The 27,332-nt window shown below is 31.9% G+C and overlaps 1 long non-coding RNA gene across 4 annotated transcripts; it reads right to left on the reverse strand.

The window, feature by feature from the left end:
• Positions 1–13,001: 13,001 nt before the first annotated feature.
• LOC142610743 (uncharacterized) lies at positions 13,002–20,702 on the reverse strand. 4 transcript variants are annotated; one of them, XR_012839869.1, is made up of 4 exons: positions 20,546–20,702; positions 19,961–20,436; positions 16,462–19,747; positions 13,002–13,692 (listed from the first exon to the last, which is right to left on the reverse strand). It is a non-coding gene; the product is annotated as an uncharacterized LOC142610743 (long non-coding RNA). The 4 variants fall into 4 exon arrangements; XR_012839868.1 differs by having other exon boundaries at positions 13,003–13,692; positions 16,462–19,758; XR_012839870.1 differs by having other exon boundaries at positions 13,142–13,692; positions 16,462–16,556.
• Between the last annotated feature and the right edge of the window lie 6,630 nt (positions 20,703–27,332).

The following is a 27,332-nucleotide window of genomic DNA, read 5'->3' on the forward strand; positions in this document are numbered from 1 at the left end:
CCCTATCCAAAACTCTAACCATTGATGACATAAACCCAGCCTGAAAGCTACATTGTAGTTTTGGATGGGTTATTTTTATGAGTTGTCATGATGCTGACATCTTATTATTGTTATAAAATTTGTACCCACTTTGTATTATCTCTTAATGCTTATTTTGGTTGTACTAGTTATATCTTGTGTAATTTTTAGCATCCCCTATTCTTGTGTTTGATTAATTTTCCCTGTTATTATATTTATATTGTGTCAATTTCATTTCACGTGACTCTGTTTTCAGGTTTTTCAAGTATATATATCTTTATTTTTTTAATAAAGTGATTATCTATATGACTGAGTCCGTATGAAGAATTTAGTGGATAATCAGTATGCTGTGTGATAATGGCCCTCTTTGGTTTTCCTTGTTCATTGATATGACACTTTTTCTGAGTAGTGGGTGGCACCCATGTTAGGAGTGTGATGACTACAACTTTCAAAATGAATGTTTTCCTTCAAGGGCAGTAAATTATACGTTTATTGTCATTTTTTTTTTAAATTATGGTCTTGTATAGCATGCTATGTCTTTTTTCCTTTGGAAGTGGCTATCAGCAAGATTAACCACACCAGTTCTTGTAAACTCTTCTAAAATAGAAAAAACTACTAATTTTACACATTTTAAGCAAAAAAACACTCACATCAGTGGGTGTAAAAATATGCAAAATTGTGCAAATTCATCCACGAGCTACAGTAACAGTGTATATTTACACGGTTACTGTAGCTCGTTTATCCATTACAAAATAATTTCTGTTTGCTCCTTTTTTTCTCTCTCTTCTTCGTGCTCAACAAACCCAGTAACTACTCATTTTCTTCTTTTTCCTCAGATGCACACAAACACAGCTACATAGACAAATCAACAGGGATACAATTGCTCAAAAAAAAAAAAAACACACACACACACACACAGATCGGAGCTCAGCGCTCGTGGATCGTGGATCGTGGATCGGAGCTCGGAGCTCGTGGGTCTTGCCTGTGGATCAAAGTTCGTGGATCGTGGATTGGAGCTCGGGAGAGTTGATCGAGAGGGAGAGTGAGAGTTGATGAGAGTGAGAGAGATGGGTATAGAGAGAGTTGATCGAGAGGGAGAGGGAGAGTGAGAGTTGATGAGAGTGAGAGGGATGGGTATAGAGAGAGTTTATCGAGAGGGAGAGTGAGAGTTGATGAGAGTGAGAGAGATGGGTAAAGACAGAGTTGATGAGAGTGAGAGAGATGGAACAAATCAGAAATGGGTAGAGAGAGTGAAAGAGCGCGCGTATATACCGGGGTAGTTGAGAGATATAATAAAAAATTTGAGGAAATCAATATATCAATATATATATATATATATATATATATATAAGCAGAGACCACATGTGAGAGTGTATGAAGTCCTACCACGTGGCACTCTAACATTACATTTAATTTTTTTTACCTTTTTTCATTAAGTTTTTTTAAACGTTACCCAATAGATCATAGTAACTCATTTTTACTATTATATAAATTTAGCATTTTTTACTTCTTTTTATTATTTTTTTTACTGTTACCCAATAGATCATAGTAACTTCTTTAAACTGTCTTGCCACGTGGCATTCTAATATTGCATTTAACATTTTTTACCTTTTTTCATTAACTTTTTTTAACCGTTACTCAATACATCATAGTAACTTATTTTTACCATTATATAAATTTAGCATTTTTTATTTCTTTTTATTAAGTTTTTTTTACTATTACCCAATAGATCATAGTAACTTCTTTTTACTATTATATAAAATATGGGCTGTTCTTGACAATTAGACCATTAGACCAAAATTAATTCACTATAAAATAAACTACCTTTTAAAAGTAGACCAAACCTTATGAAAAATTTAAGCCAGTTCTTACCTTACATATATTATGACCCAAGTTTGACTCTTCCCACGTGTAAATCAAAGCAAAAACTCTTACCCTCTTACAAGTTCTCTTCTTCCTCCCCCACGTATAGGTGATACTTCTAGAAAATATCATCCTCATGAAATCATGTCTTCATTTTTCCCCAATTTCAATTCAATATGCATTTGTCTATTAATTATATTCTATGCAATTTATGCAGACAAATTCTCAGTCATCGACCAGTGCAACAAAAATATATATAAATCTTAAGATCCTTGCTGAAATAATTGACAAGTGCATATTTCTAAAATTTATATTAACAAAAAAGTCTAATAAATATCATATACTATCTCACAAAATGCCATTAACTTAATATTTTCTTTTAAAAAAATCAATGATAGGAATGGTAAAAAACATGATCCTATACAAGAAATACCAAAAATACATGCAAAAAAAAATTCATAGGAGGATTTATCTTTAAATATTATGAAGATAATAGTAAAAATAAAATGCATTGAATGAGATCCTACGAAACAGGTTTGTTAATCATTTCAATTTATACTCATCATTTACATAATAAAAAAAATCATACATCATATTATTTACATTAAAAAAATAATACATATTAATTTCAAAGTTCATTGCAAGATGTAAATTGCTAGGGTATTGCAATAATAAATAATATTGATACAACAATAGGTTGGTATTACATTTTATGCATACTTTGTGAAAGGAATGTCAAACCACAAGCAAAATCATTTTGGTATGTAAAATGTGAAACAAAAATAAATCTTTCTATCCCAAAGTTAGAGGCACTCACATTAACTATATACCCTCCAAATATTTATAATATATTTATCTCACTATAACTACTATATATATATATATATATATATATATATATATATATATATATATATATATATATATATATAATTGCAAACTACTTCACATACATGATTCAAATTGAAGTTTTTGATGCAACTATTAAAACAAATTTTGTGATATTTGATTGAGATGCCGAGAAAATCCTAATTGAATCTACAAGATATTTTGTTGAAAAATAAACTGAGGTACAACTTATTTAAATTATTGTAAAAATATTGATATTAGAGAACGAATTCCACGTGATTTGAAAAAAAAAAAGGAAAAAATGGATTTCTCTGCTTCATTTGAATTAATTCAATTTAAAGAGTGGTTTTGAAAATTACATAGTTGCTAAGATTCTTGATGCACCTTCAAATGATAAAAAGGTATGGAAGAAAAAAAAATACACAATTCAATATGCTATATTAATTCTTTTTGCTACACTATTCCAAAATTAACAAAAATAAAAAATAAAAATATTTACAAAAAACTGTAACATCATTGAAATTTAATATAAATGCAAATACTATGAAAAATCTTAGCGACAAAGTCCAAACTTTGTAAGATCCAATTAAGAATCTCTCAATGCCAATTCATTAGTGATTAACACAAATGATGCAACAAAAGTAAAAAAAAAAATGATGAAAGCTCAAAAATTGAACAAATATGGACGGACTAAACTTCAAACGTTGAAGATAGAGAAACTGATGATGATAACAAGCATCACCATACCTTAATAACAAAGATTGAAGAAACAAAAAAAAAAAAAAAAGATTTCGTAATGAAGCTTTTTATTATATCATATAATAAAAATCCATAATATAGAATGAATTAATATGCTTTTATCAACTTTTATTGTACAATATTACTCCAAAGGGTTTTAATTATTGCTCATTACTTGAACAAAGTAATTATAATAGATATATGTGAGCAATTTATAATTGTTATTTTTTATGATGAACTCATTACTAACAAAGTTTTATAATAAATATGCTATAATATATGTTTAATATTTTCAAAAAACAAATTTACATAAAACATTACAATAGTATCTGTGCATCGCACGGGAAACTTACTAGTTATTATTTAATTAAAAGAGCTGATAAAATAGATAAACTGATGTGGGTGTTTTGTAAAAATGAATATGTAAAATAAAAAAGTAGATTTTTAGTGTAAAAATAAATGTGTAAAAAGTAAAATGAATGAACTGACATGGTTGCTCTAACTAACGCTCCCTTTGTTAAATCAACAAAATGAAGCTGGACAAGGGATATTAGATGCTTTTGTGTCTAACATGCCTACGGAATCTCCTCTTATGTGAAAACACTTTATACCTTACTTGTACGTGGCTATATTCATGTCAGCATTTGGTGATTTTGTATTTCAAATTTTTGTGTATCATACAATGGATGTGTTAATCTTGAACAGGTAAAATTAAATTTTTATTTCATTCACAGATATAGATACCATGCCGTGTGCTCTACCAGCTGCCATTCAATGATCAAATTAATTAGATTTTTTATCTCTGACACCTCTTTTGGTTTTCTAATCAATTTTTTGGTTGGTTTATTTTTGAGGCATCTTTTCTGTATTTAGTTATTAATTTATAGTAAAAGGCCTTTCATTTGGAAGAATAATGGAGAATGAAATTCACATTTGTTCACTATCATTATAAAGCTTGTTCTTTACTCGTACTACTATTAGTAAGTTATACATGCACGGAAGCGCTCAATGGATCGTAATTCATGACTGCCCCTTCCATCTCATTATTACTTAAGTCTTATAGTACTATTATGGGATCATTCCACGCACTTCCATTCCTTTATACTCTCTCTATATCTCATCAATTTGATTTTGATATAAAATTCTCTAAGTTTTTGTATGCTTGTTTTGTTTGTGTACATCATCGAGAAACTGAGGGGTGTTTGGTAGAGTAATTTAAAAAATGTTGTTTTCAGTTTCTTGAAATATGTGTGGGTAAAAAAATGTGTGAAAATGTGTATAATATTATTTAAAATGTAAAAATGTAAGTTTAGGATAAGTTACCAAACATGCTCTGAAGGATCTTATGCCAGTTTTAGTCAATTTTTTCAAGATTTTATATCATTGACTATGCCACTGATGGATGTATGTTGGGCATACTCCAGTGCGTAGATATCAGAGTCTGATTTTTTTTTTTTTTTTTTTTTTAAATTTATGGGACTAACAAGGGTAAATTAGAATATCAACCTCACAGAGTACTTGATGTGACAGTGGGATGAAAATCTCATTGTTTTGAAAAAAGAAGGTACCACAGGTGCTTCCCTCAACCTGGCGCACTGGCAGCTCCACATGTTAGTCAGGGTGGTCACATGAGCACCATGAATTGATTTTTTTTTTTTTTTTTTTTTGTTAATACCTTAAAATTATTGAATTTTAAATTAATATGGGTTGTTGACCCTCCTAAAAAAAACCTTGACCACTTGAAAAAACCTTAAACACCCTAAATAAAAATTTGAGTCCATTAAAAAAAAAATTGATCTCTCCAAATTTTTGGTTCGTTGAAGGTTGAACCAAAGAATTTTTTAAAAAAAAGTAATTTTTACAATATTTTTACAACAGTTTCATAAATAAATCTTAAATAGTAAGTTATTAACGGCTGTTATTAGTAGACAAAAAAATGATTTTTGTGGTATGTTCAAATTAAAACTAATAAAAACTACTCATCTAGAATTTATTGTAAAAGTGTAGTAAAAATGTTGCGAACGTAACACTTCTCAAAAATTGCTTAAACATATACAATTTAGCCCAAAAGCCCAAATCAAATGTTTAATTATGATTTTTAAATTGTGTTATCAAAAGACACCTTTTCAAATGGCTAGTTTATTAGTGTTTATTTTAGTCTTTAACTAAATTTGTTGGATTTATGTGATATATTTTGTATATATGCATATGCATTAAATTAAGTAATGCCTGAATAGTTTACTGAATATGATTAATATAACAGTTGAATGTCTAAATTGAATATATTGAATGAACTTATAGTTTACCCTTTATTATTTTGCACCATGAATAAATTTCTTATAAAGAAGTCACTTGTATTGCAAGATTAATATTCAAAGCAAAACTATATTGACTTTAATAATTTTTTTTTCCAGATAATAGGCTATGAGAAAATCTCTCATCTTTTCATCCTAATGATCAGGTTGAAATAAGAAGAGCATTTTTACAAAGAGGTTTTTGTCAACTTCTTGGCCATGAATTCCCTAAAAACAGAAATTAATGGAGCATTGTGTTGATTTAATACTAATTAGTTTAAAGAATACAAAAATTGGTTGGAATAGATCATAAAAAAAGATGATGTATTTTGTTTATATTGTTACTTATTAGGCAAGATGTTCGTAATTGGATGAGATATCAATAGTTTAATGATTATTTGGTTGTATACATTGAAAATTATGCAGCTGATAGAATTAATAACGAAACTATCATACATCAATTTCAAAATATGAAAACTCGTAGAATAAAATTTTAAAGATTTATGTATTTGCACTTTTTTGTGATATCGATATATTCAAATTTTATTTTATTAAATTTTGTTTAATTTAAGTTTTTGAATGACCATCCTGAGAAAAATTCATGGAGCCGCCATTGACCTAGCACATCACCCTCAGTAAAAGTATGGCTGACCTCAATATTACGTTTTCAGATTATCTTCTTTCCTCCCCATGACACTGTAATATTCTTTTTTCCTCTTCAATTTAATCCTTTTGATTGGATTTCTTCTTTTATACGTGTGTCTCTTTGATAGTATTTTCCAATCTCCTTTGACCTTAAATGTTTTACAATCTCTTTTGTGCGTGTGTGCTTAAGGTGCTGTTGTCTAAATTTGAATGGTGTGGTTTTCTTTATTTCTGCTTGGCAAGATGGGAATAGATATTATATCTTGAACATGTTGATTACAGGAATACTTTTGCAATTCAGTAAATGGATATTCCCTTTTGCTATCATATGGGAGAAATTTCTAGAATTTATAGAAAATGCACTGCATGGAAATTAAGGTCTGATTCTTGCACCATTATGTTACTATAATTTCTAAAGACGCATGGTCTTCAAAATGTTGCAACTTTGGACTCGTAAAATATATTGAAAGTTCTCTGGTGGGGTATAACAATACAATTGAAAGTTGTAATGAGTTGATATAACTCTCTATAAAAGGAACAAGTAGACTCACTTCTAACTCTCTATAAAAGGAACAAGCCATATGCACCCAAGGTAAGTCACACTATTCTCTATTTTTCCCTTCCTTGTGTTCTAGAGAGCAAACTGACTTAATGTTTAGGACCAATCACCCTTGATAGTTCTTTCTTTCTTTTTAGGACCAAAAAACCATCACCACAGTCCAAAGTATTCCAGCCTACTGGTTTTCGTATATCATCAGCTGGTATAATCACAGAGGATATGTTTCATCCCCGTTTCTATTGACTAACAATAGTTCATGAAACATAAGGGTCACAGAATATATAGATGACAATAGCCAGACTAATATCAAACATAAATATTGAGTTGAAAAGCAGTAAAAAAATGTAATGAAATTTTAAACAGCATTAAAATGGTAAAATGAACAATTTATATTTCCAAAATAATTGGAATAAAATCTCTTTATGTATCATATAGAGTGCAAAAAGCTTGTGGTTGTTTGCATATGCAAAGAAGAATATTATCATACCATCAGTGCAGAATTCAATTGCATACTGTAAAACAACTCTTGTTATTAATATATAAAGTTTTTTTTTTCTTTTTAAAGAAAGCCAATCAATTAATAATAAAGTCAGTTTATGCAAATTATCAGCATATTATAGTGTCCAAGGATATTAATCATTCATTAGAATACTGTGATCTACATATAGTTTTTTTATTAGTAAGAAGTTACCTATCAATTTAAATGATCATTAAATTGCTTGTTGCGATTGCCATACTACACCAGGGAAAAGTGGGGCACTACAATTTGGTGTGTATCAAAATGACGTATAGTTTAAAGAATTGGTATCATTAGACATATATTACATATTAATTTTAATATACTAAAAAATATTTTTTTTTGAGAAAAGAAAAAAAAGAGTCTCATATGTGTAATCATTACCCCACGTCCCCTAGTACATTGCCACTACTCAACCCAGTTACCACAATTTCTGCATATTATGGAGTGTGGGTCAGCACTTAGTACTCAAACTCACAACCTCTTGGCACTTGATTCGAAGTGATAGGTCTAAGGGCTTCCTACAGCTATGCTACACTCACTGGTGGTCTTAAAAAAAAATTGTCACACTAAAATTCTATTAGGATGTGTATACATGAGAACAAATATACTACATATTTGACGTTTTAATGTTTTTGCTTTGTGCTGCCAATGAGCTCTATCACATATGGCGCTTCCTCCAAACTTGAAAATTGGATGGAGAGTAAGGTTGCTTCCTCCAAACTTGATAATCGGATGGAGAGTAAGGTTGTGGGTTAAAGGCCCATAAGATGCATGTGTGACTTAATTAAAAAACATTTTCTTGCATTGTGCTATATCATTTTCAATGTGTGTTAGACTAGCATCTCAGACACAGTTGAGAGTCAGATAGGTTGGATTTGTAGTGTAACTTCAAGTTTTATAGAAGGAATTATTGATTTATGTAATTGTTTGTTAAAAGTGAATCCTTTTGTCTTAACTCACAAGACAAGTATGTTATGGATTTAAAAATCAAATCGGAGTAGCCGATTCATACGAGAACCAGACCCTAGTCTGGTCAGATAAAAACTGTAAAAATGGCATAATAGCCATTTCAACTGGTAAAAATGCGGAACCAAATCATTTTTCAGTTCCTGGACCAGTTCAATTTTTAAAGCCATTTGATCTTATTCACTTGACTGGTAACTAACTTGCAAGTGAAAAATGTCAGTTCTCATGCAATCTCATTCACTTGACTGGTAACTAACTAGAATTCAGTTCCCCCCCCCCCCCCCCCCCAAATTACAGTTTGAATGCCCTCTTGATCTTTAGTAACTGAGATTGGTTTGAAACTACAACAACATTCCAATTTGTGTCAAGAAGTCTGAAATTTGTCAACCGAATTCTAGTCATTGTTATTTATTTAGTCTTCTAAATTTTCCTTCTTCTTCTATGGTGCTTACAGAACTTGTTTGGATTTGAATTTTAATCTTTATTTTAAATACCCATCCCCTAACTAAGAGCATTTTATAAAAACTATTGGCTCCACAATTTTCAGGACTTAGTGATTCTTTGAAGGCTTTTTAATTTTTTGCTTTGTCTCCATCCCATTTCCTCCATCTCCATTAAGACTGTTTTCTGTTTTGGATTACAAGGAAGCAGTTATCATAAAGTTAAAAGTTGTTATATCTAGAAAATTGAAGTTTAGATACTCAAAACCATTTTTTAGATAGTGGGAAGTAGTGCACTGCTTTTGTGGTGTTAGATTAAATGATAAATTACCGATTGTCCTAAAAATTTAAGCTGTTAAGAAATGTCGGTGATATATCATGTAATATGTAACAACATTTGTAGATAGCTGTGGAAGGCCCAAAATTTGAATACTTTTCTTTTTCCTTTTCAATTATAGTTTTTTTTTTAAGAAATAATTACAACATGCTGCTAACTCCGCAGCTCGAACCCTTTCCCCACTAGACCCCCAAGCACTTTGTATATGGGAAGGTGTCAATTCAACTACAAGGTCTTTGGCCTTTTTCAAATGTAGTTGATTCTTAAATATAGTGAAATTATGGTTTGACATAATTAGCTACCAATATGAATTCTGTAGCAATTGAGCCTACGCTTTATCTCTCTTAATATTCATGTGTGGCGTACGTGATATTTATATTACACATTTTGAAGTTTTCTTGTATCTATACTGTTTTTGGTTGGTACATTTCAAAAGTAAAAAATTACTGTTTTTGGTTTCTTCATTCTTTTATTCGAAGTACATTATCTGATATCCTTGCTTGGTAATGTACTACAAACTTAGAGGAACTGCTGAATCTTTGCGTTTGTGGCATCGATATGGCTAGAAACAGATGGTATCTTATACATTGTCACTTTGACTGAATTTTTAGTTATTGATATTTATCGTTTGAGGTTACCTGATATGTTTCATGTAATTGAATGGATTTTTTGGTGTAGATGGATGAATTTTCATTTGAAACAAAGGACATGGTTGAGGATAATCACATGATGCCTGCACAGGTGTTCAAGAAGAGCCTTGACAGCTTCACTTCTGAATTTTGGTTGGAGTCAGACCTTTCAACTTTATTTACTATACCTTTCTCATTTTGCAGTTTGTAAATGTGAATTATGTGTTTTGTTGCTCTTGCTTTTATTTTGTTTTTGTTTTTGGTTGGCTAAAGTGTGTGAAAAGAAGCAAGAGGCTTCTTATGCAATTAGACATTAGGAGTTGGGAAGGACCAAAGGAAGCAATCTGAGGCCATTTTACACCAGGTATGCTTTGCGTGGTGCATTCTTTATGGATACTAGTCTCATCACATGCGCTTCGCGTGTGCGATGAGACTTTTCTTTTTTAGTGGTCCTATTTTGTAGAAAAAAAACTGTATTTAATTATTTTATATATATATATATGATTTTTATTTTAAAAATCTAATTTATAAGTGAATAAATCAATTTAAAAATTAATAGGAGAGTGGTCCTATTTTTTAGGCAATATTTTAGTGGGAGTTGGAGTTTCATTTTTACCGGATTGTCCTTTAGTTTTATCTTTACTTAAACATAAGACTGTAGGGGCATCTTTAAACTAAAAAAATGAGTTTTTACCGGATTGTCCTTTAGTTTTGTCTCTATTTAAATATAGGACTGTAGGGGTATTTTTGAACTTAAAAAATAGGAATCCAAACAGGGGAAACCCCTTAAATAGTAGTATAGAAACTTCAAGCTATAACTAGTCTCATCACACGCGCTTCGCGCGTGCGATGAGACTTTTCTTTTTTAGTGGTCTTATTTTGTAGGAAAAAACTGTATTTAATTATTTTATATACATATATGATTTTTATCTTTTTTAGTGGTCCTATTTTGTAGGAAAAAACTGTATTTAATTATTTTATATACATATATGATTTTTATTTTAAAAATCTAATTTATAAGTGAATAAATCAATTTAAAAATTAATAGGAGAGTGGTCCTATTTTTTAGGCAATATTTTAGTGGGAGTTGGAGTTGCATTTTTACCGGATTGTCCTTTAGTTTTGTCTCTACTTAAACATAAAACTGTAGGGCCATCTTTGAACTAAAAAATGTGTTTTTACCGGATTGTCCTTTAGTTTTGTCTCTATTTAAACATAAGATTGTAGGGGCATTTTTGAACTAAAAAAATAGGAATCCAAACAAGGGAAGCCCCTTAAATAGTAGTATAGATGATTCCCTGCATTTTGAATATCAATTTAGATTATATTATATACTGTAATTTATTATTAGAATTTCTTTTGCTTTTTTACTTATTAAATAAATAGAAAAAAAGAAGAGGAAAAGAATATGTTGCTTTTTCTGAATTTATGTAGTGTCATGTTGGAGCTTTCCTTTTTGGATGACCGTTAGTTCATAACAGTTTCTGGTCCATGTCAAGCACAACAAACAACGAACTACCCATGATGCTTTTGCCTTAGGCTTTAGGTTGCTTCTTCTCATTCTTCTTGCTTTAAATGTGTAATATTGGGCTTATTATCTTCCCTTGTTTTTGGACATAGAATATCTCACTGAGTACAGTTTCTTCGTGCTGAGCTCTTAAAATTTTGCTTCATGAGTTTTTCCCTCCTTATGTTCACGCTTATTAAAGCCGGTGCCGGATTTGATATATTTTATCATCATCATCATCATTTTTTTTTTTTTGAGAAACCATCATCATCATTATTGTATTGTTAGTATTGTCTAAATTTAATTACAACTGAACAGTGTATTTCTTAATGTGTTGGCTCTTGGCTATTTATGAGCCTCTTTTCCCTACATGAGTGAATGTACTGAAATTTTGGTTCTGTCTTGGGGTTTATCAAACATGCTTCCGGGAATGACGGAGCTTGGATGTGTCTTGCATCAACAAAGGCCCCCTTTAGTAGCGCCTGTTACAGTGATAGTGCATTGCAACGGGATGAACTGCAAATCTTGTAATGTGCTTTATATTTAGTAATGATATAATATACATTTTGCTGAAGTGTTGCTTGTTATCAAAATAATTTTGTTCTATGGTAGTGTTCAGTGCAAGCTTACAACATCCCAATTAGAGGTTAATTTAGAGTGTTAATCCTGGAATTTTATAATTTAGGATTATGAATTGTAAATCATTTCATATCATATACCATGTAATATGATATTATCCTAGCATTTTGTAACAATCCTCACCCATCCCACTTTAGTATGACGTGAGACTAGTTTTGCATGTTAGAAATCCAATTTCCCTTTCAGCTGCTCAGTTGCTTTGTCAAACACTTTTAACTGCTTTTGTAAATTGCCTTTCTCCGGTCATGTGAGTACTCTCAAACTCCTTAGGGTAACTGTCAATGAACATAAATTGCTGATGAGCTTTATCTCAAATTTTATTACCTCCTCTTGTAAGAGCTGTATGAAGGGCTAGGTCACTAGTTCGAGGCCCACTCGTTGCGTGTAATTTACCAATCAAAAAACGGTTTAAAAACAATTAAGAATTTGTTTGATCTTTATCCATACTGTGATCAGAATTGCAAGGCAATCCATTGTCTATGCAATATGCACCAAGAACATTTGGGCTCACATCACCCCAATTTTGATTGACAACGTGCAGATACAAAAACTGATGCTTGTCATCTTGACTGAAAGCATTCCCGACCCATCTTGGAAGACTGAAAAACCTTGTGGCGGGCTGCACTTAAGAAGGCTAAAAGGAGGAGGCAAGTCTCACCAAATCATTTGCTTTTTCAAACAAAATGTATATAATAAAGTTGGAAAGAAAGGCCTGTACTAGATTTCATGTTGTGAATGTGCCCTACTTAGGATCTATTTGTGTCATTTTGCTAATTCAACCTAATCCTTGAAAGAGTATTTATTAGTATTTATTAGTATTTATTGATGATTTCTCCATCAATGTTGGATTCAGTTCGAAGGCAAGAGTATAAGATTCAGTAGGTTGTTATCAAGTTCTAAACCAAAATAATACGTTATGTTATTTATGCAGAGAAACTAGAAATGCCTAGTCCACCGCATGGTGATAGAGCTTTTGATGGAACATCTCCTAAGTTGTTCTTTAACGTGTGATGCAGTATTTAGCATTGATTTGCTTTCTAGTTAAGCTTTGGCCGTGTGTTTTGGGTGATTTTTTCTTTGATTATGAATGCTAAATTTTCACTTAATAAAGCAACGTAATTCCTCCAACTTTCTGATCAAATGATGCACTACAAATGTTTTTTTTTTTCTTTTGCTTCACAGTGGGTTTAAGTTTCATCTGTATCAAAGTAGTTCTGTTGCTACTTAGAAGTAGATTTTTTATTAAAAATATATATATTTTGGAACTCAAGCATTATGTACGGTTATGCAGGTACACGGTTCATTATACACGAAGTTTAAAATAATGAAGGTGCTCCACCCTTCTGCTACCTGTGGATTTCCGAGCCTTCTACCCATTATACACGAAGTTTAAAATAGTGAAGGTGCTCCACCCTTCTGCTGCCTGTGGATTTCCTAGCCTTCTACCCAAGTGATGGCGAAGTTATCTTGTTACAATCTAGCAATTCCATTGTCTTGTGAAACATGCGGATGTGGGTATTGAAAATGGCCAGCCAACTATGAAATAAGGGAAAATTCTTAGTTGGTAACTCCTGTTACTGTGTCTGTACCTGCAAAATCAATCCTTCCACATGCCAACTTGGGCAAAGAAGTTTCCCCGAAACCCTTATTTTATTCTTATGATGCACCTCCTCATGTGTTCCTACACTCTAAAATATATGTTTTGCAACGAAATCAGGAAAAAAGACATGTTAATGATGATCATTTAATTGTGTGATTCTTCTCATATTAGGTGCCTTTATTCCTATTTGACACTGACTATTGATGACATAAACTCAGCCTGAAAGTCTCCAAGAGTTCAAATTTACATTTTAAATAAGAACGTCTCATTGACACTGTAATTCTGGATGCTTTTTTTTGGGGGGGTTGATGTTATGATGCTATCACCCCATTTGTAGCGGTTCCTTTTATAAAGAGTGACTAAATTTTACGATGGGTGTCATCTCATAACTGTTATAAAATTTGTACCCACTTTGTATTATCTCTTGCTGCTTATTTTGCTTCTACTAATTATATCTTGTATACCTTTTACTTACTAATTATAACGTAAGTGGCAGCCCACTTTAAAGACCTATAAGGGGCGAGAAAAAGGGTAATTGTAGTGCTCAAGCATTAATTTGGGATGTTTTGGATATGGACAGCTCTCTTGGGATCTTGTTTAGCCATTTTTTTGATAAGTTGAATCGAGTCTTTCTTTATTGTCTATTTGCTGCTGGATCAGTTTTAAATTTTAATTAAGTTCTACAAGAATAAGGGCAATTATGTTATTTCCACAAATCTGAAATGTGCTGTCCTTTGCTGTATGAAAGGCTCATGAGTCTTATTTTATGTCTTGAGTCCTTTTCCTATTTGGTTTTGAAGTTATTAAGTTCTTTTTTGTTTGTATTAGTAATCCTAGTCATTCTAGGAATAGATTATCTAGAGTCCTATTCCAAGGAAAAAAATTTCACAATAGCCTATATAAAGGCTTCATTGTAGTGAATAATATTCATAATGAGATTGATTCTCTAATAAAATTACAGCAGCTTATTTTAAGCTTTGAGGGTGAGATTGTCTTCTCCTACCTAAGTTTGAATTCTTAGGAACACCAAGGTGTGATTGCCTTGTTTTTATGTTGCTTCTTGTTTTATCCCTGTTTTAACCTCAACAGCCATCAAGATTCAATATTTTCTTATCTAAAACCTTTAAACATCAATCCTTACTAATGACCCTTCATGAACTTTTCAAGAAATCTATTTTAGTGTTGAATTCTTAAAGATTTTACATCAGATATTTATATTGTGCCAAGTTCATTTTAGGTGACAGTTTTCAGATTCTTAAAAGTATATAAATCTTGTTGTCTATATATATATAAAGAGAGAGAGACTTGAATCCACCAAACCAAGCCAGAAACATCTCATTTAAAACCAAAGTGTTGTGACCCTTCAAAGGAATACAATCTTCATACCTATATATATGGATCTCATCAATTGCCTATACAGATAATAGGTATATCTGCCTATACAACTTCATCCAGTATTCATACAAACCTCAAAAAAATAGGCTATACAAATCTCATCAAGTAACCTATACAAATCTTTAAAAATAAGCTAATCTTCATCACGCAAGAAAGGAAAAAAAAAAAATTTTAAAAAGTATTTTTGGATGAATGCAAATACTCAACATCCTAACCATTGAAGTCTATGTCAGTTGCAACCAAAAACAAAAATTCTGCATTTGCATCGGATGATGATGTGGGAGAATCACAGACAAGCTTAGTTTCAATGTTGTTGTCCCCTGCCACTCCAGCTTCCACAACCTGCTTGGTCCATCCTCCATTGCCTTCTGCTTTCCAAACCCAAGAAGTGGTGACAATCCTCTTATCTTCATTAGATAAGAGATAGAGCTGATACCATTTCCATGGCATTGTAGAAAAACTGTCTTCCGGTTCTACACCCGTGTATGATGCCCACAGTAGATGCAAAGTCTGAGAAAACTTCTCAAAACTTAACATTGAATACAGATTCCCCAATTTGAACCATCGATTTGTATTTAATGTTAAGTTTTGAGAAGTTTTTTCGGACTTTGCATCTATTGTGGGCATCATACACAGGTACAGAACCGGAAGACAATTTTTTAACAATGCCATGGAAAGGGTATCAGCTCTATCTCTTATCTAATGAAGATAAGAGGATTGTCACCACCTCTTGGGTTTGGAAAGCAGAAGGCAATGGAGGATAGTCCAAGCGAGTTGTGGAAGCTGGAGTGGCAGGGGACAACAACTTTGAAACTAAGCTTGTCTGTGATTCTCCCACATCATAATTCGATGCAAATGCAGAATTTTTGTTTTTGGTTGCAACTGACATAGACTTAAATGATTAGAATGTTGAGTATTTGCATTCATGGGATGAATTTGAGAAAAAACTTGAGAGTATAGTGGTATTGAAGGTTTAAAATACTTTTTTTTTTTTCTTTCTTGCTATATGTTAGTATACCTATGTTTTATAGGTGATGAAGGATGAAGATTAGCCTATTTTTTAAGATTTGTATAAGTTACCTAATGAGATTTGTATAGTCTATTTTTTTGAGATCTGAATGGATACTGAATGGATACTGGATGAAGTTGTATAGGTACTTGATGAACAAATGATGAGATCTGTACATGTACTTCTGTATATGTAGTATTGGCAGAGAGAGATACCTATAATCTGTATAGGCACTTGATGAGATCCATATATTTAAGTATGAAGATTCGTATATGTAGGTACGAAGATTGTATTCCTTTGAAGAGTAAACACTTTGGTTTTAAATAAGATTTTTCTGGCTTGGTTTGGTGGATTCAGGCCTCTATATATATATATATATATATATATATATACAATTTTTATTATTTTATTTAATTAAATAAAAAGTCAAGTGTTAGAGCAGAGAGAACAGACAAGAAATAGCAAGCACCGTCAAAGAGCAACGACAACTCTAAAGAGAGAGAGCACGAGAGACTGGGAAGCACCGCCGAGAAAGAGCAACGACAACTCTAAAGAGAGAGAGAGAGAGTTAGGATCAAAGAGAGACTAAATTCTTTATTTGTGCATAAACCCCAAATTCTAGATACATAGCATGTCACTATCCAACCATGATAATATTAGCCAAAGTAAAACACTTGTCAAAGAAAGCACATATAAACTTACAAGCTAAACAATTCAATAAAAGAGTAAATTCCTTTCTCAGCATTGTAATCAAAATTTCAGAATAAATTGCAATGGGTCAACCCATTTTATAAAATTCGTTTGGTCCACTTAGTGTTATCCAAAAAGCTTGAAATTAAATAGGAAGAAGCCCTTGTATTTCTAGTATGTACCACCGAAAATTCAGTTCAAAATGAATTTTCTATAATTTATTAAAAATCACGTAGTGCAGCTTACTCAAATCTGTCAGGAAGAAATTTAGAGTCCCAAAGAAAATTACTAAAATTTTAAACTATGCCAAAAGTTTTGAGACTTCATTACACTTAAAGCTACATGTGTTAGAACATATTAACAACTAGGAATGCAACCCATAACCTCAAATAGCAATCATCACAACAAAAGAAAGAAATTCAATCCCATAAATCATATAGGCAATTCAACAAACACTTAGCACGCAACAAGTAAAATGCCCACATTCAAATACGTCAAAGTCATTCAAATGCAAGGAACACTTTAAAATCAACTCATGCAATAACAAAACCCATATAGTTGCTTTAGGAAACCAACCCACAAATACCCTTTTGTAAATTAGACAACCAAAACCTTTTATCAAAACAAAAACTCCCAAATGAAATGAAATTTCAGATTTTAACAAAACCATTTACTACCCAGATCTTCTTAACCCTCTAATTTTCCATTATTCACCAAAACCCATCAAGTATTCACCATAATTATCATAAAATAGAAAAACCCAAAGGATTTCATAAAATAAATTGAGATAAAAGCTTAGATTTTTAGCTTGGGTTTCCACTTCAAAATTTCATGGAGTTTTGGCTACTAGAAGAATCAATGGAGACATAATCCTCCCTAACAGAGAGATCTCGACTAGAGAGAGAGGGAGAGATGAGGAAGGATATATGGGAGCTTAAAGGTTTAATCCTCACCTAGCCCATCACCATAAATCACTTAAATGCCATCACATGCTTTTAATATTAAAAAGACCTCTACAAAAATAATTAACAACCGCATTGAAAGGCATAAAATTCACTTAGGATATTATTTATATTGTAAAATTGCTTAAAAAAAGGTTTGGGGTGTTACATTCTTCCCCCCCTTGAAAGAATTCCATCCCCGAAATTATAAACATAGTTTTGTATCTCAAAACAAGACCAAGCAATCATTGACATTAACATTTTTGCCATAAACCTTTCAACTGAAAGGGTCAAGGATTACTTCAAACAATGACATGTTTCAAACCAAAATATGGAGTTCAAATCACAAGGGATCAAATTCAAAAAGGGGTTTAAGGGTAACCATTCGCGAAACCAAGTATAGGAGTATTCCACATAATCTTTGAAAATATAATTTTTTTTTTTTTTCTTTGACTAGTTTCAAACACAATTGTTGAATAATAGCCATAAGGCCAAAAAGTTAGCTTATGATTTCCAAACCAAATTAGTCACATGAAATCTTCCGTTTAACAAAGTCCAAAATTTAAAAATAGGATTAAATTTTTTTTTTTTTTTATAAGTAAAAATAGGATTAAAATTGTCTTTTATAAATACAATTCACATACCCTACACTAAACTTAATAGGCTTTTCAAAGTGGTAAGAAAATACTTGTAGTTAAAACTTACAAAAAAGTTAAAACTTACAAAATAGGATTAAAATTGTCTTTTATAAATACAATTCACATACCCAACCCATTTTAAGAAAGTATTTATATATCCCTTTTTCTCTTTCACAGATAACACTTACAAAGTTTGTAAAACATCTCATACGCAAGTCAAAGGTTGAGACGGTTAATCTCTACAGCAAGATCATGCACAACAACCAAACATATAGGCTCCAAACCAACCAAAAACAAAATGAGAATAAATACTGGGGCAACAAACAAGTGATACATCAGCTTCATAAAGTAAGAGAGATTGCTCATTAAGAGTTCACGAAAATCATTTACATGAGATTTAACATACTATAGAGCACATAAACTAAAAACAAGTTTGGGAGGTCTCAAACACACCAGTTAAAACTAAACCCAATATATGAGGCAACAAAAGCATCATAGCGCAATCAACAGGAAAATTAGAGTTAAAACATGAGTCAGCCCCATCTACTTTCATCGATATGGAGCAAGGACATTTTGAAGGTAGCATCCATTCTCAAAATTCAGCAAAATTGAACCTTGGGCAGGTTCAATATCAATATCAAAACTCGAAATAGTTTAAACATTTAAAATTAAATAAAAGATATTTCCAAGAATAAACTTCAAAACACCATTTTCTTTTGTAAACTTTTTTTTTATTTGAAAAAAAAAAAATATATATATATATATATAAATATAAAAAAAATAACATGATAGCACAAGGCTTGATGGTTAGCAGTTTGTTAGACACCACGTGAGCTTAACAGGATCAGACATATCATCTAACCAACCATCAAAAATAAGAACTTGTCAGATTATGCTTAAGATTGTTGGTCAACAACTTTTCTTACCACTCGCGGCCAACGAGGTTCACACTAAATTGCACCACCCAAAGTTAGCATGGCCAACAATATTTGCTACCAGCAAATTGTTTCCAAGCAAGTTCTCAAAATTTATAAAAAAGAAATATGGAAACTAGATTCCTTTTTAGGAATTCAGCTCAAAAACTTTTAGGCATTTCAAAAACAAAAGCACAACAATTTTCACCACACAACCATTTAAAGAACTTATAATAACGTTCCAACATAGACAAATGCAACATAGACAAATGCTAAACAAATTCCAAGCCATTACAATCAACCAAGTTTAACACACGAGATAGTTCCTCACCTAAACTACCCGAAAGAAACAACCTCGCATAAACTACCCGAAAGAAACAACCTCGCATGGATTGCTAAAATAAAACTTAAAGCTCTAACTCAAATCATGATAATTTCCTAACTTCAAAAGTCTACAAAATCATAACTTGATACCATAACTGTCACGCCCCAACCACAAAAAGGTTCAAAGCATGAGAAACGAAACCTTCAAGAGAATCTACAATTTTTTTCCCACCTGCAGAGAAACTTTTTTTTTTACCGTGATTAGATTTTAAAATAATGGCAACATAAAAAAATAATTGAATCAATAATAAAAAGAAAATAATCGATTCATAACATCAAAACCCTAGAATTGAGTCAATCAAACCCTAGAATGATAAAAGTCTTGGAATCATTGATTCCATCTAACTCTAGAATAATGAAAAGAGTGTAGAGCTAAAGAACTTACCAAGAGTGTGAGAGAGCAGAGAGTACAGAGAAGTAGGGGTGTCCAACCAGACCCGGCACCCGCCCAGCCCGAAAACAAGCCGACCCGACGCCGGCGGCGGTCGGCGGCGGGTCTTCGTCCACAAAACCCGATAACGGCAGGTCGGAAACCGGTTCGAGCATAAAAACCGAGAACTCAACCGATCCAACCGTCTGTGCACCGGAAAATTAGTTTTTCTCCACCGATGGGTGTGTTTCGCCGGTCGTTTTGTCCGATTAGTCGAGATTCGGCCTTATCTCTTCGATATCCACCGAGATCTCGCTGAGATCCAGCGAAAACTCGTCGAGTTCGGCCAGATCTCAGCAGATTCAGCCCAATCTCAACCAAATTTGGTGGTTTCCGGCATAAATCTGGCATAGTTTCGAAATTTTCAACTCCGACCTAGGACCGACCGGTATCCGAGGAGGTCAGAGAAGAAGTAGCAAGCAGCCTCGATACTAACGAGAGAGAGAGAGAGAGAGTTTGGATCAAAGAAACTAAAATCTTGATATGTGCATAAACCCTAATTAATTAATTAATATAAATAAAAATTGAAACATCACGTACCTGAAAAAAATTACGATCTTATTGCTATCTCGAAAATTTGGGAGTTAGGGTTTGGGTTGGGCTCAGATATGCAATGTCTGAAACAGAGATAGAATGGAACGTGTTTGGACAAAAATGATTGCTTGCTTGCTTAGTACTGGTACCCGATGCGGGTTTTAATATAGTACTTTTATTTAGCTTTTATTGGGGTTTTGGTTTGAGGATTTTTTTTTTTTTTTTTTTTTTTTTTTTTTGAGCTCGGAATTAAAAATAAAAGTTAAGACATAATATTATGTAACACTAAATGTTCATAAAAAAAAATGTAACACTAAATCAATCATCAATATTAATTTCTGAATTTCCATAAAAAATATTAATTTCTAAAATATTTGTTTAAAAAAAAAACAAAATGCTCCATTAAGTTGAATCTTCCATTATCCTATTGGAAAATAAAGTCATATTAATTATAGAAATTTATTGAGACATTTTTTTTTTTTGAATTTCAAGTTTCCTTAATTTCTAATCTCAAGTAAACTAGTTTTTTTTTTTTTAAATGTGCTTCATCGCACAAGCAAAACACATGTAACAAGGCTAGTAGATAGTATAGATAGTTTATAAAATTACTAATACATAATTTTTTTTTCTTAATTTTAAATTAAAAACTGAATTTGGGTCAAGTTTGAATATCCCAGGATACAAAATCCAGGTAACAATTAAATATGGATGCTAATAGGGTATTAGGATCTATATTTATGGGTAAAATTTTTTAAAACCCGGTCAATGCCCATCCTTACTCACGTTTACCATTCAAAAATAAATTGTGTAGTATTACATACAGCAGGACATGAAAACATAAGCTAAGATTCGCTGACTTGATCCAAACCCAAAGGAAAATACTCGTTTAAACCTAATTTTTTTTTAACTTGACCTAAAAATAGGTTGACCAATGACCCGACCCATTTTTATGGGTCAACTCAGCTTGACATAACTAACCCAAGACTCGACTTGGCCTTTTTTCTTTTCTTTTCTTTTTTCAATAAAAAGAAAATTTAAGATATTATTGATTTAATTGTTTGTTGTAAGCTTTATAGTGCACAAATCAAACTCAATCGACGAATATAACTACATGCAAGCAAATTGAAAGGTGAATGGTTCAGACATTCTCTTACTTAAATAACTTGATAAGTAAAGTTTGTTGAAAATATATTTTTGAAATTATAAACATTTGTGAGAAGCATTCATAAGTGTGAAAAGAGTAGAGTTGAAATATGTTAATGAAGTTGACATAAATGATAAATTATATATACTTAAGCTTATTTTTTAATAATCATGGTCAAAATATACTGCTTTTCAAAATAAAAGATGATATGAAATTATTAATTTGTTGAGTTGAGTTCATTCATAATATGATTAGTGAATTTAAAGCAATGCATTATATATATATATATATATATATATATATATATAATGGGTAAAAATATTGATCAACTCGTAAGAATGGCAACGGGTCAGGTTCAAGGCGGGTTTCTTAATACCCGAACCTAACCCGCGGACATGCCCCAAAAACCTAAACCCACCCCATTTAATAAACAGGTTTTTAAAAAAAACCTAAACCCGCCCCTTCGAGCCTCCACGGGCCCCACGGGCCCTACCCTATCATGCCATTTTAAGGCCCACTCCGTGGCCCAGTTAAAAATAATTTATGTTTTGCATGAATCTTTTAAGCCTAGCCCAAATGAAACAAACTCAAATCAAACCTAAAAACCAAAAAATTGGATTCTTGGTCCTAATGGGCCCAATTCAAAATTCTTTGTTTTTCAATCAATCATATGATAAACATAATTATATAAAAAAAATGATTAAGAAAAAAGCTACAACTCCATACCCAACAGCTAAAAGTTTAGAAGAAAAGAAACCCAAAATACCCATATTAGCAAATGAAAAGAAGAAATCAAGAATGGTTAATACCCATATTAGCTAATATGGATCTTTTAGGTTTTGATAAAGAAATGAGATTTGGTTCCATTGAAAAGAAGAAACTCAAAGTTCTTTAGTGCCAAAATGAGGCCTCTCGTCTTTCACCCCTCTCTGTTTGTCGCTCTCACCTACTCCCATCTCTGTTTCTTGTGTAGGCCAAAAACACCCAAAATGGAACCAAATCTCGTTTCTTTATCAAAACCTAAAAGACCCGTATTAGCAAACAATCAAAGATTGAAGCGCACAAGGAAATAAATACAAACACAGAGCTTAAGAACAAAAAAAAAAAAAAAAAAGAGATACTTACTGGAAAAATTAGTCGCTCTTTCTTCCCTTTTTTTTTTTTTTTTTTCTTCTTCCTGAGCCGATCTGGTCCTGTTGTCCTGAAATGATTGAGAGAAAAGAGAGAAAGAAGAGATAGGGAGAGTTCCAGACCATTGTTATTGTCTCTCTCCCTTTTATTGTTTTATTCGGCCAAACGCACCGTTTTAGCTTCACAAAAAGGCAAAAGTTAACTAAACCAAAAAAACAATGTAGAGACATTGCCTCTTTTTATATAGTTAGTAGATATATTGACTATTAGTTTTGATACTTTGTGCTTTATGCACCTAGTATCATGACGTAATTTAAATATTTTTTTTAGTGAATTTTTTTTAACAAGTCGGGTCATAAGTTATCCGAGTCGGGTTGACTCGCAAAAAAATTGGGTCGAATCACAGGTCAACCTGTTTTTGCTTCGGGTAAAAAAAATTGAGTTCAGGTCATATATTTTTCAGTTAGGATCAAGTCAAAATTTTTTGACCCATATGACCATGTATAAAATTATATATACTTAAGCTTATTTTTTAACAATTCATGGTCAAAATATACAACTTTTCAAAATAAAAGATGATATGAAAGTATTAATTTGTTGAGTTTAGTTCATTCATAATATGATTAGTGAATTTAAAGCAATGCATTATATATATATATATATATATATATATATATTAATAATATAATGGGTAAACCAAGATAATATTAGCCAAAGTAAAACACTTGTCAAAGAAAGCACATAAACTTACAAGCTAAACAATTCAACAAAAGCTTGGAGTAAATTCCTTTCTCAGCATTGCAATCATAATTTCATATTAAATTGCAATAGGTCAACCCATTTTATAAAATTCGTTTGGTCCACTTAGTATTATCCAAAAAGCTTGAAATTAAATAGGGAGAAGCCCTTGTATGTCTAGTATGTACTGCCAAAAATTCGATTCAAATCTGTCAGGGAGAGATTTAGAGTCCCAAAAAAAATTACTAAAATTTTAATACTATGCCAAAAGTTTTGAGACTTCATTATGCTTAAAGCTACATGTGTTAGAACATATTAACAACTAGGAATGCAACCCATAACCTCAAATAACAATCATCACAACAAAAGAAAGAAATTCAATCCCATAACTCATATAAGCAATTTAACAAACGCTTAGCATGCAACAAGCAAATGCCCACATTTAAATATATCAAAGTCATTCAAATGCAAGGAAACACTTTAAAATCAACTCATGCAACAAGAAAACCCATATAGCTTTAGGAAACCAACCCACAAATACCCTTTTGTAATTTAGACAACCAAAACCTTTTATCAAAGCAAAAACTTCCAAATGAAATGAAATTTCAGATTTAAACAAAACCATTTGCTACCCAAATCTTCCTAACCCTCTAATTTTCCATTATTCACCAAAACCCATCAAGTATTCACCATAATTATCATAAAATACAAAAACCCAAAGGATTTCTTAAAATAAATTGAGATAAAAGCTTAGATTTTTACCTTGGGTTATCAAAATCTCATGGAGGTTTAGCTACAAGAAGAATCAATGGAGACATAATTCTCCCTAACAAGGAGATCTCGACGAGAGAGAGAGAGAGAGAGAGAGAGAGAGAGAGAGAGAGAGAGAGAGAGAGAGAGAGAGAGAGAGAGAGAGAGAGAGAGAGAGAGAGAGAGAGGAGAGAGAGGAGATATGGGAGCTTAGAGGTTTAATCCTCACCTAGCCCATCACCATAAATCACTTAAATGCCATCACATGCTTTTAAGATTATAAAGACCTCTACAAAAATAATTAACAACCGTATTTAAAGACATAAAATTCACTTGGGATATTATTCATATTATAAAATTGCTTAAAAAAGGTTTGGGGTGATACATCCTTCCTCCCTTGAAAGAATTCTGTCCCCGAAACTATAAACATAGTTTTGTGTCTCAAAACAAGACCGAGCAATCATTGACATTAACATTTTTGGCATAAACCTTTCAATTGAAAGGGTCAAGGATTACTTCAAACAATGACTTATGTTCCAAACCAAAATATGGAGTTCAAATCGCAAGGGATCAAACCCAAAAAGGGGTTTAAGGGTAACCATTCTTGAAACCAAGAGTATAGGCATATTCCACTTAATCTTTGAAAATATAATTTTTTCTTCGACTAGTTTCAAACACAATTGTTGAATAATAGCCGTAAGGCCAAAAAGGTTAGCTTATGATTTCCAAACCAAATTGGTCACATGAAATCTTCCATTTAACAAAGTCCAAAAGTTAAAAATAGGATTAAAATTTTCTTTTATAAATACAAGTCACATACCCTACACGAAACTTAATAGGCTTTTCAAAGTGGTAAGAAAATACTTGTAGTTAAAACCGAAGAAGTCTTGGATTTGTAAATTTAACATTTGTCACGAAGACAAAATTATGTCCATTTTGAACAAACCCTTTGCAAAGAAGACTTATAAAATGGCTTTCAAAACTCATGTAAAGTATACAAATATTCTTCGGTGACAAACCAAGGCTACAAATATCAATCAAGAAAAGAGTCATAAGGAAAGCATGTCCAAATTTCAACTTTCTTAAAAAAATTAATATCAACAAGGTGACTATTATAAGATTTCCAAAAGGAGAAATTTGTAAAAAAATCTAATGAATTATTTACATATCCCTTTTTTTTTTCTTTCACATATAACACTAACAAAGTTTGTAAAACATCTCATACACAAGTCAAAGGTTGAGAAAGTTAATCTCTACAGCAAGATCATGCACAACAACCTAACATATAGGTTCCAAACCAACCAAAAACAAAATGAGAATAAATACTGGGGCAACAAACAAGTGATATATCAGCTTCATAAGAGAGATTGCTCATAAGAGTTCATGAAAATCATTTACATGAGATTTAACATACTATAGAGCACATAAACTGAAAACAAGTTTGGGAGGTCTCGAACACACATCAGTTAAAACTAAACCCAATATATGAGGCAACAAAAGGCATCATGGCGCTGGAAAATTAGAGTTAAAACATGAGTCAACCCATCTACCTTCATCGATATGGAGCAAGGGCATTTTGAAAGTAGCATCCATTCTCAAAATTCAGCAAAATTGAACCTTGGGCAGGTTCAATATCAACAACAAAACTCGAAATAGTTTAAACATTAAAAATTAAATAAAAGATATTTCCAAGAATCAATTTCAAAACACCATTTCTTTTGTAAACTTTTTTTTTTGTTGAAAAAATATATATAATAACATGATAGCACAGGACTTGATGGTTAGTAGCTTGTTAGACACCACGTGAGCTTAACAGGATCAAACATATCATCTAACCAACGATCCAAAATAACAACTTGCCAGATTATCATCTAACCAACCACCAAATTGCACCACCCAAAGTTAGCATGGCCAACAATATTTGCTATCAACAAATTGTTTCCAAGCAAGTTCTCAAAATTTATAAAAATGAAATATGGAAACTAGATTCCATTTTGTTTACTCAAAACAATCTTAGGAATTCAGCTCAAAAACTTTTAGGCATTTAAAAAACAATGCAAATAATAAACAACCTTCCAACATGAGTACAGTACAAAAGCACAACAATTTTCACCACACAACTATTTAAAGAACTTATAATAGCGTTGCAACACAGAGAAATGCTTCAACCAAGTTTAACACACAAGATAGTCCTCACCTAAACAACCCAAAACAAACAACCTTCCATGGATTGCTAAAATAAAACTTAAAGCTCTAACTTAGATCATGATAATTTCCTAACTTCAAAAGTCTACAAAATCATAACCTGATACCATAACTGTCACATAGGAAGCACCGATGCGGCAACAGGGCCGCCATACCGGAGTCTAATGCGGCCCGAAGCAGGGTGTAGCGGGCAACCCCGCTGCCCGAGCATCGGTGCCGCGTCGGAATTTTTTTTTTCACAACATCAAAACCCTATAATAATAAAAACACTTGGGATCATTGATTCCATCAAACCCTAGAACGATAAAAAGTCTTGGAATCATTGATTCCATCACACCCTAGAATAATGAAAAAGAGGGTAGAGAAAAAGAACTTACCCAAGAGTGTGTGAGAGCAGAGAGTACAGAGAAGAAGCAGCAAGCAACCTCGACACTAACTAGAGAGTGAGAGAGAGTTAGGATCAAAGAGACTAAATTCTTGATATGTGCATAAACCCTAATTAATTAATGTAAATAAAAATTGAAACTTTCAAGATTTAGATCACGTACCAGAAAAAATTTACGATCTTAGTTAGGGTTTGGATTGGGTTCAGATATGCAATGTGCATAATCTGAAAAAGAGAGAGAATGGAACTTGTTTGGAGTCCTTGGACAAAAATGATTGCTCAACAGTTCATTTTGACTAGTTCATTTTGACTCGTGACTACTTACTTTTTCAAATACACTTTCCAATATACTATCTATCATTTTCTCTATCCCATTTAAATATTATTTCTTCTTTCATTCTTTATTCTTTCTTTATTCTTTTTTTAATCTTCTTTATTTA

Source organism: Castanea sativa, chromosome 9 (genome assembly GCF_040712315.1).
Source record: "Castanea sativa cultivar Marrone di Chiusa Pesio chromosome 9, ASM4071231v1".
NCBI classification, from domain to species: Eukaryota; Viridiplantae; Streptophyta; class Magnoliopsida; order Fagales; family Fagaceae; genus Castanea; species Castanea sativa.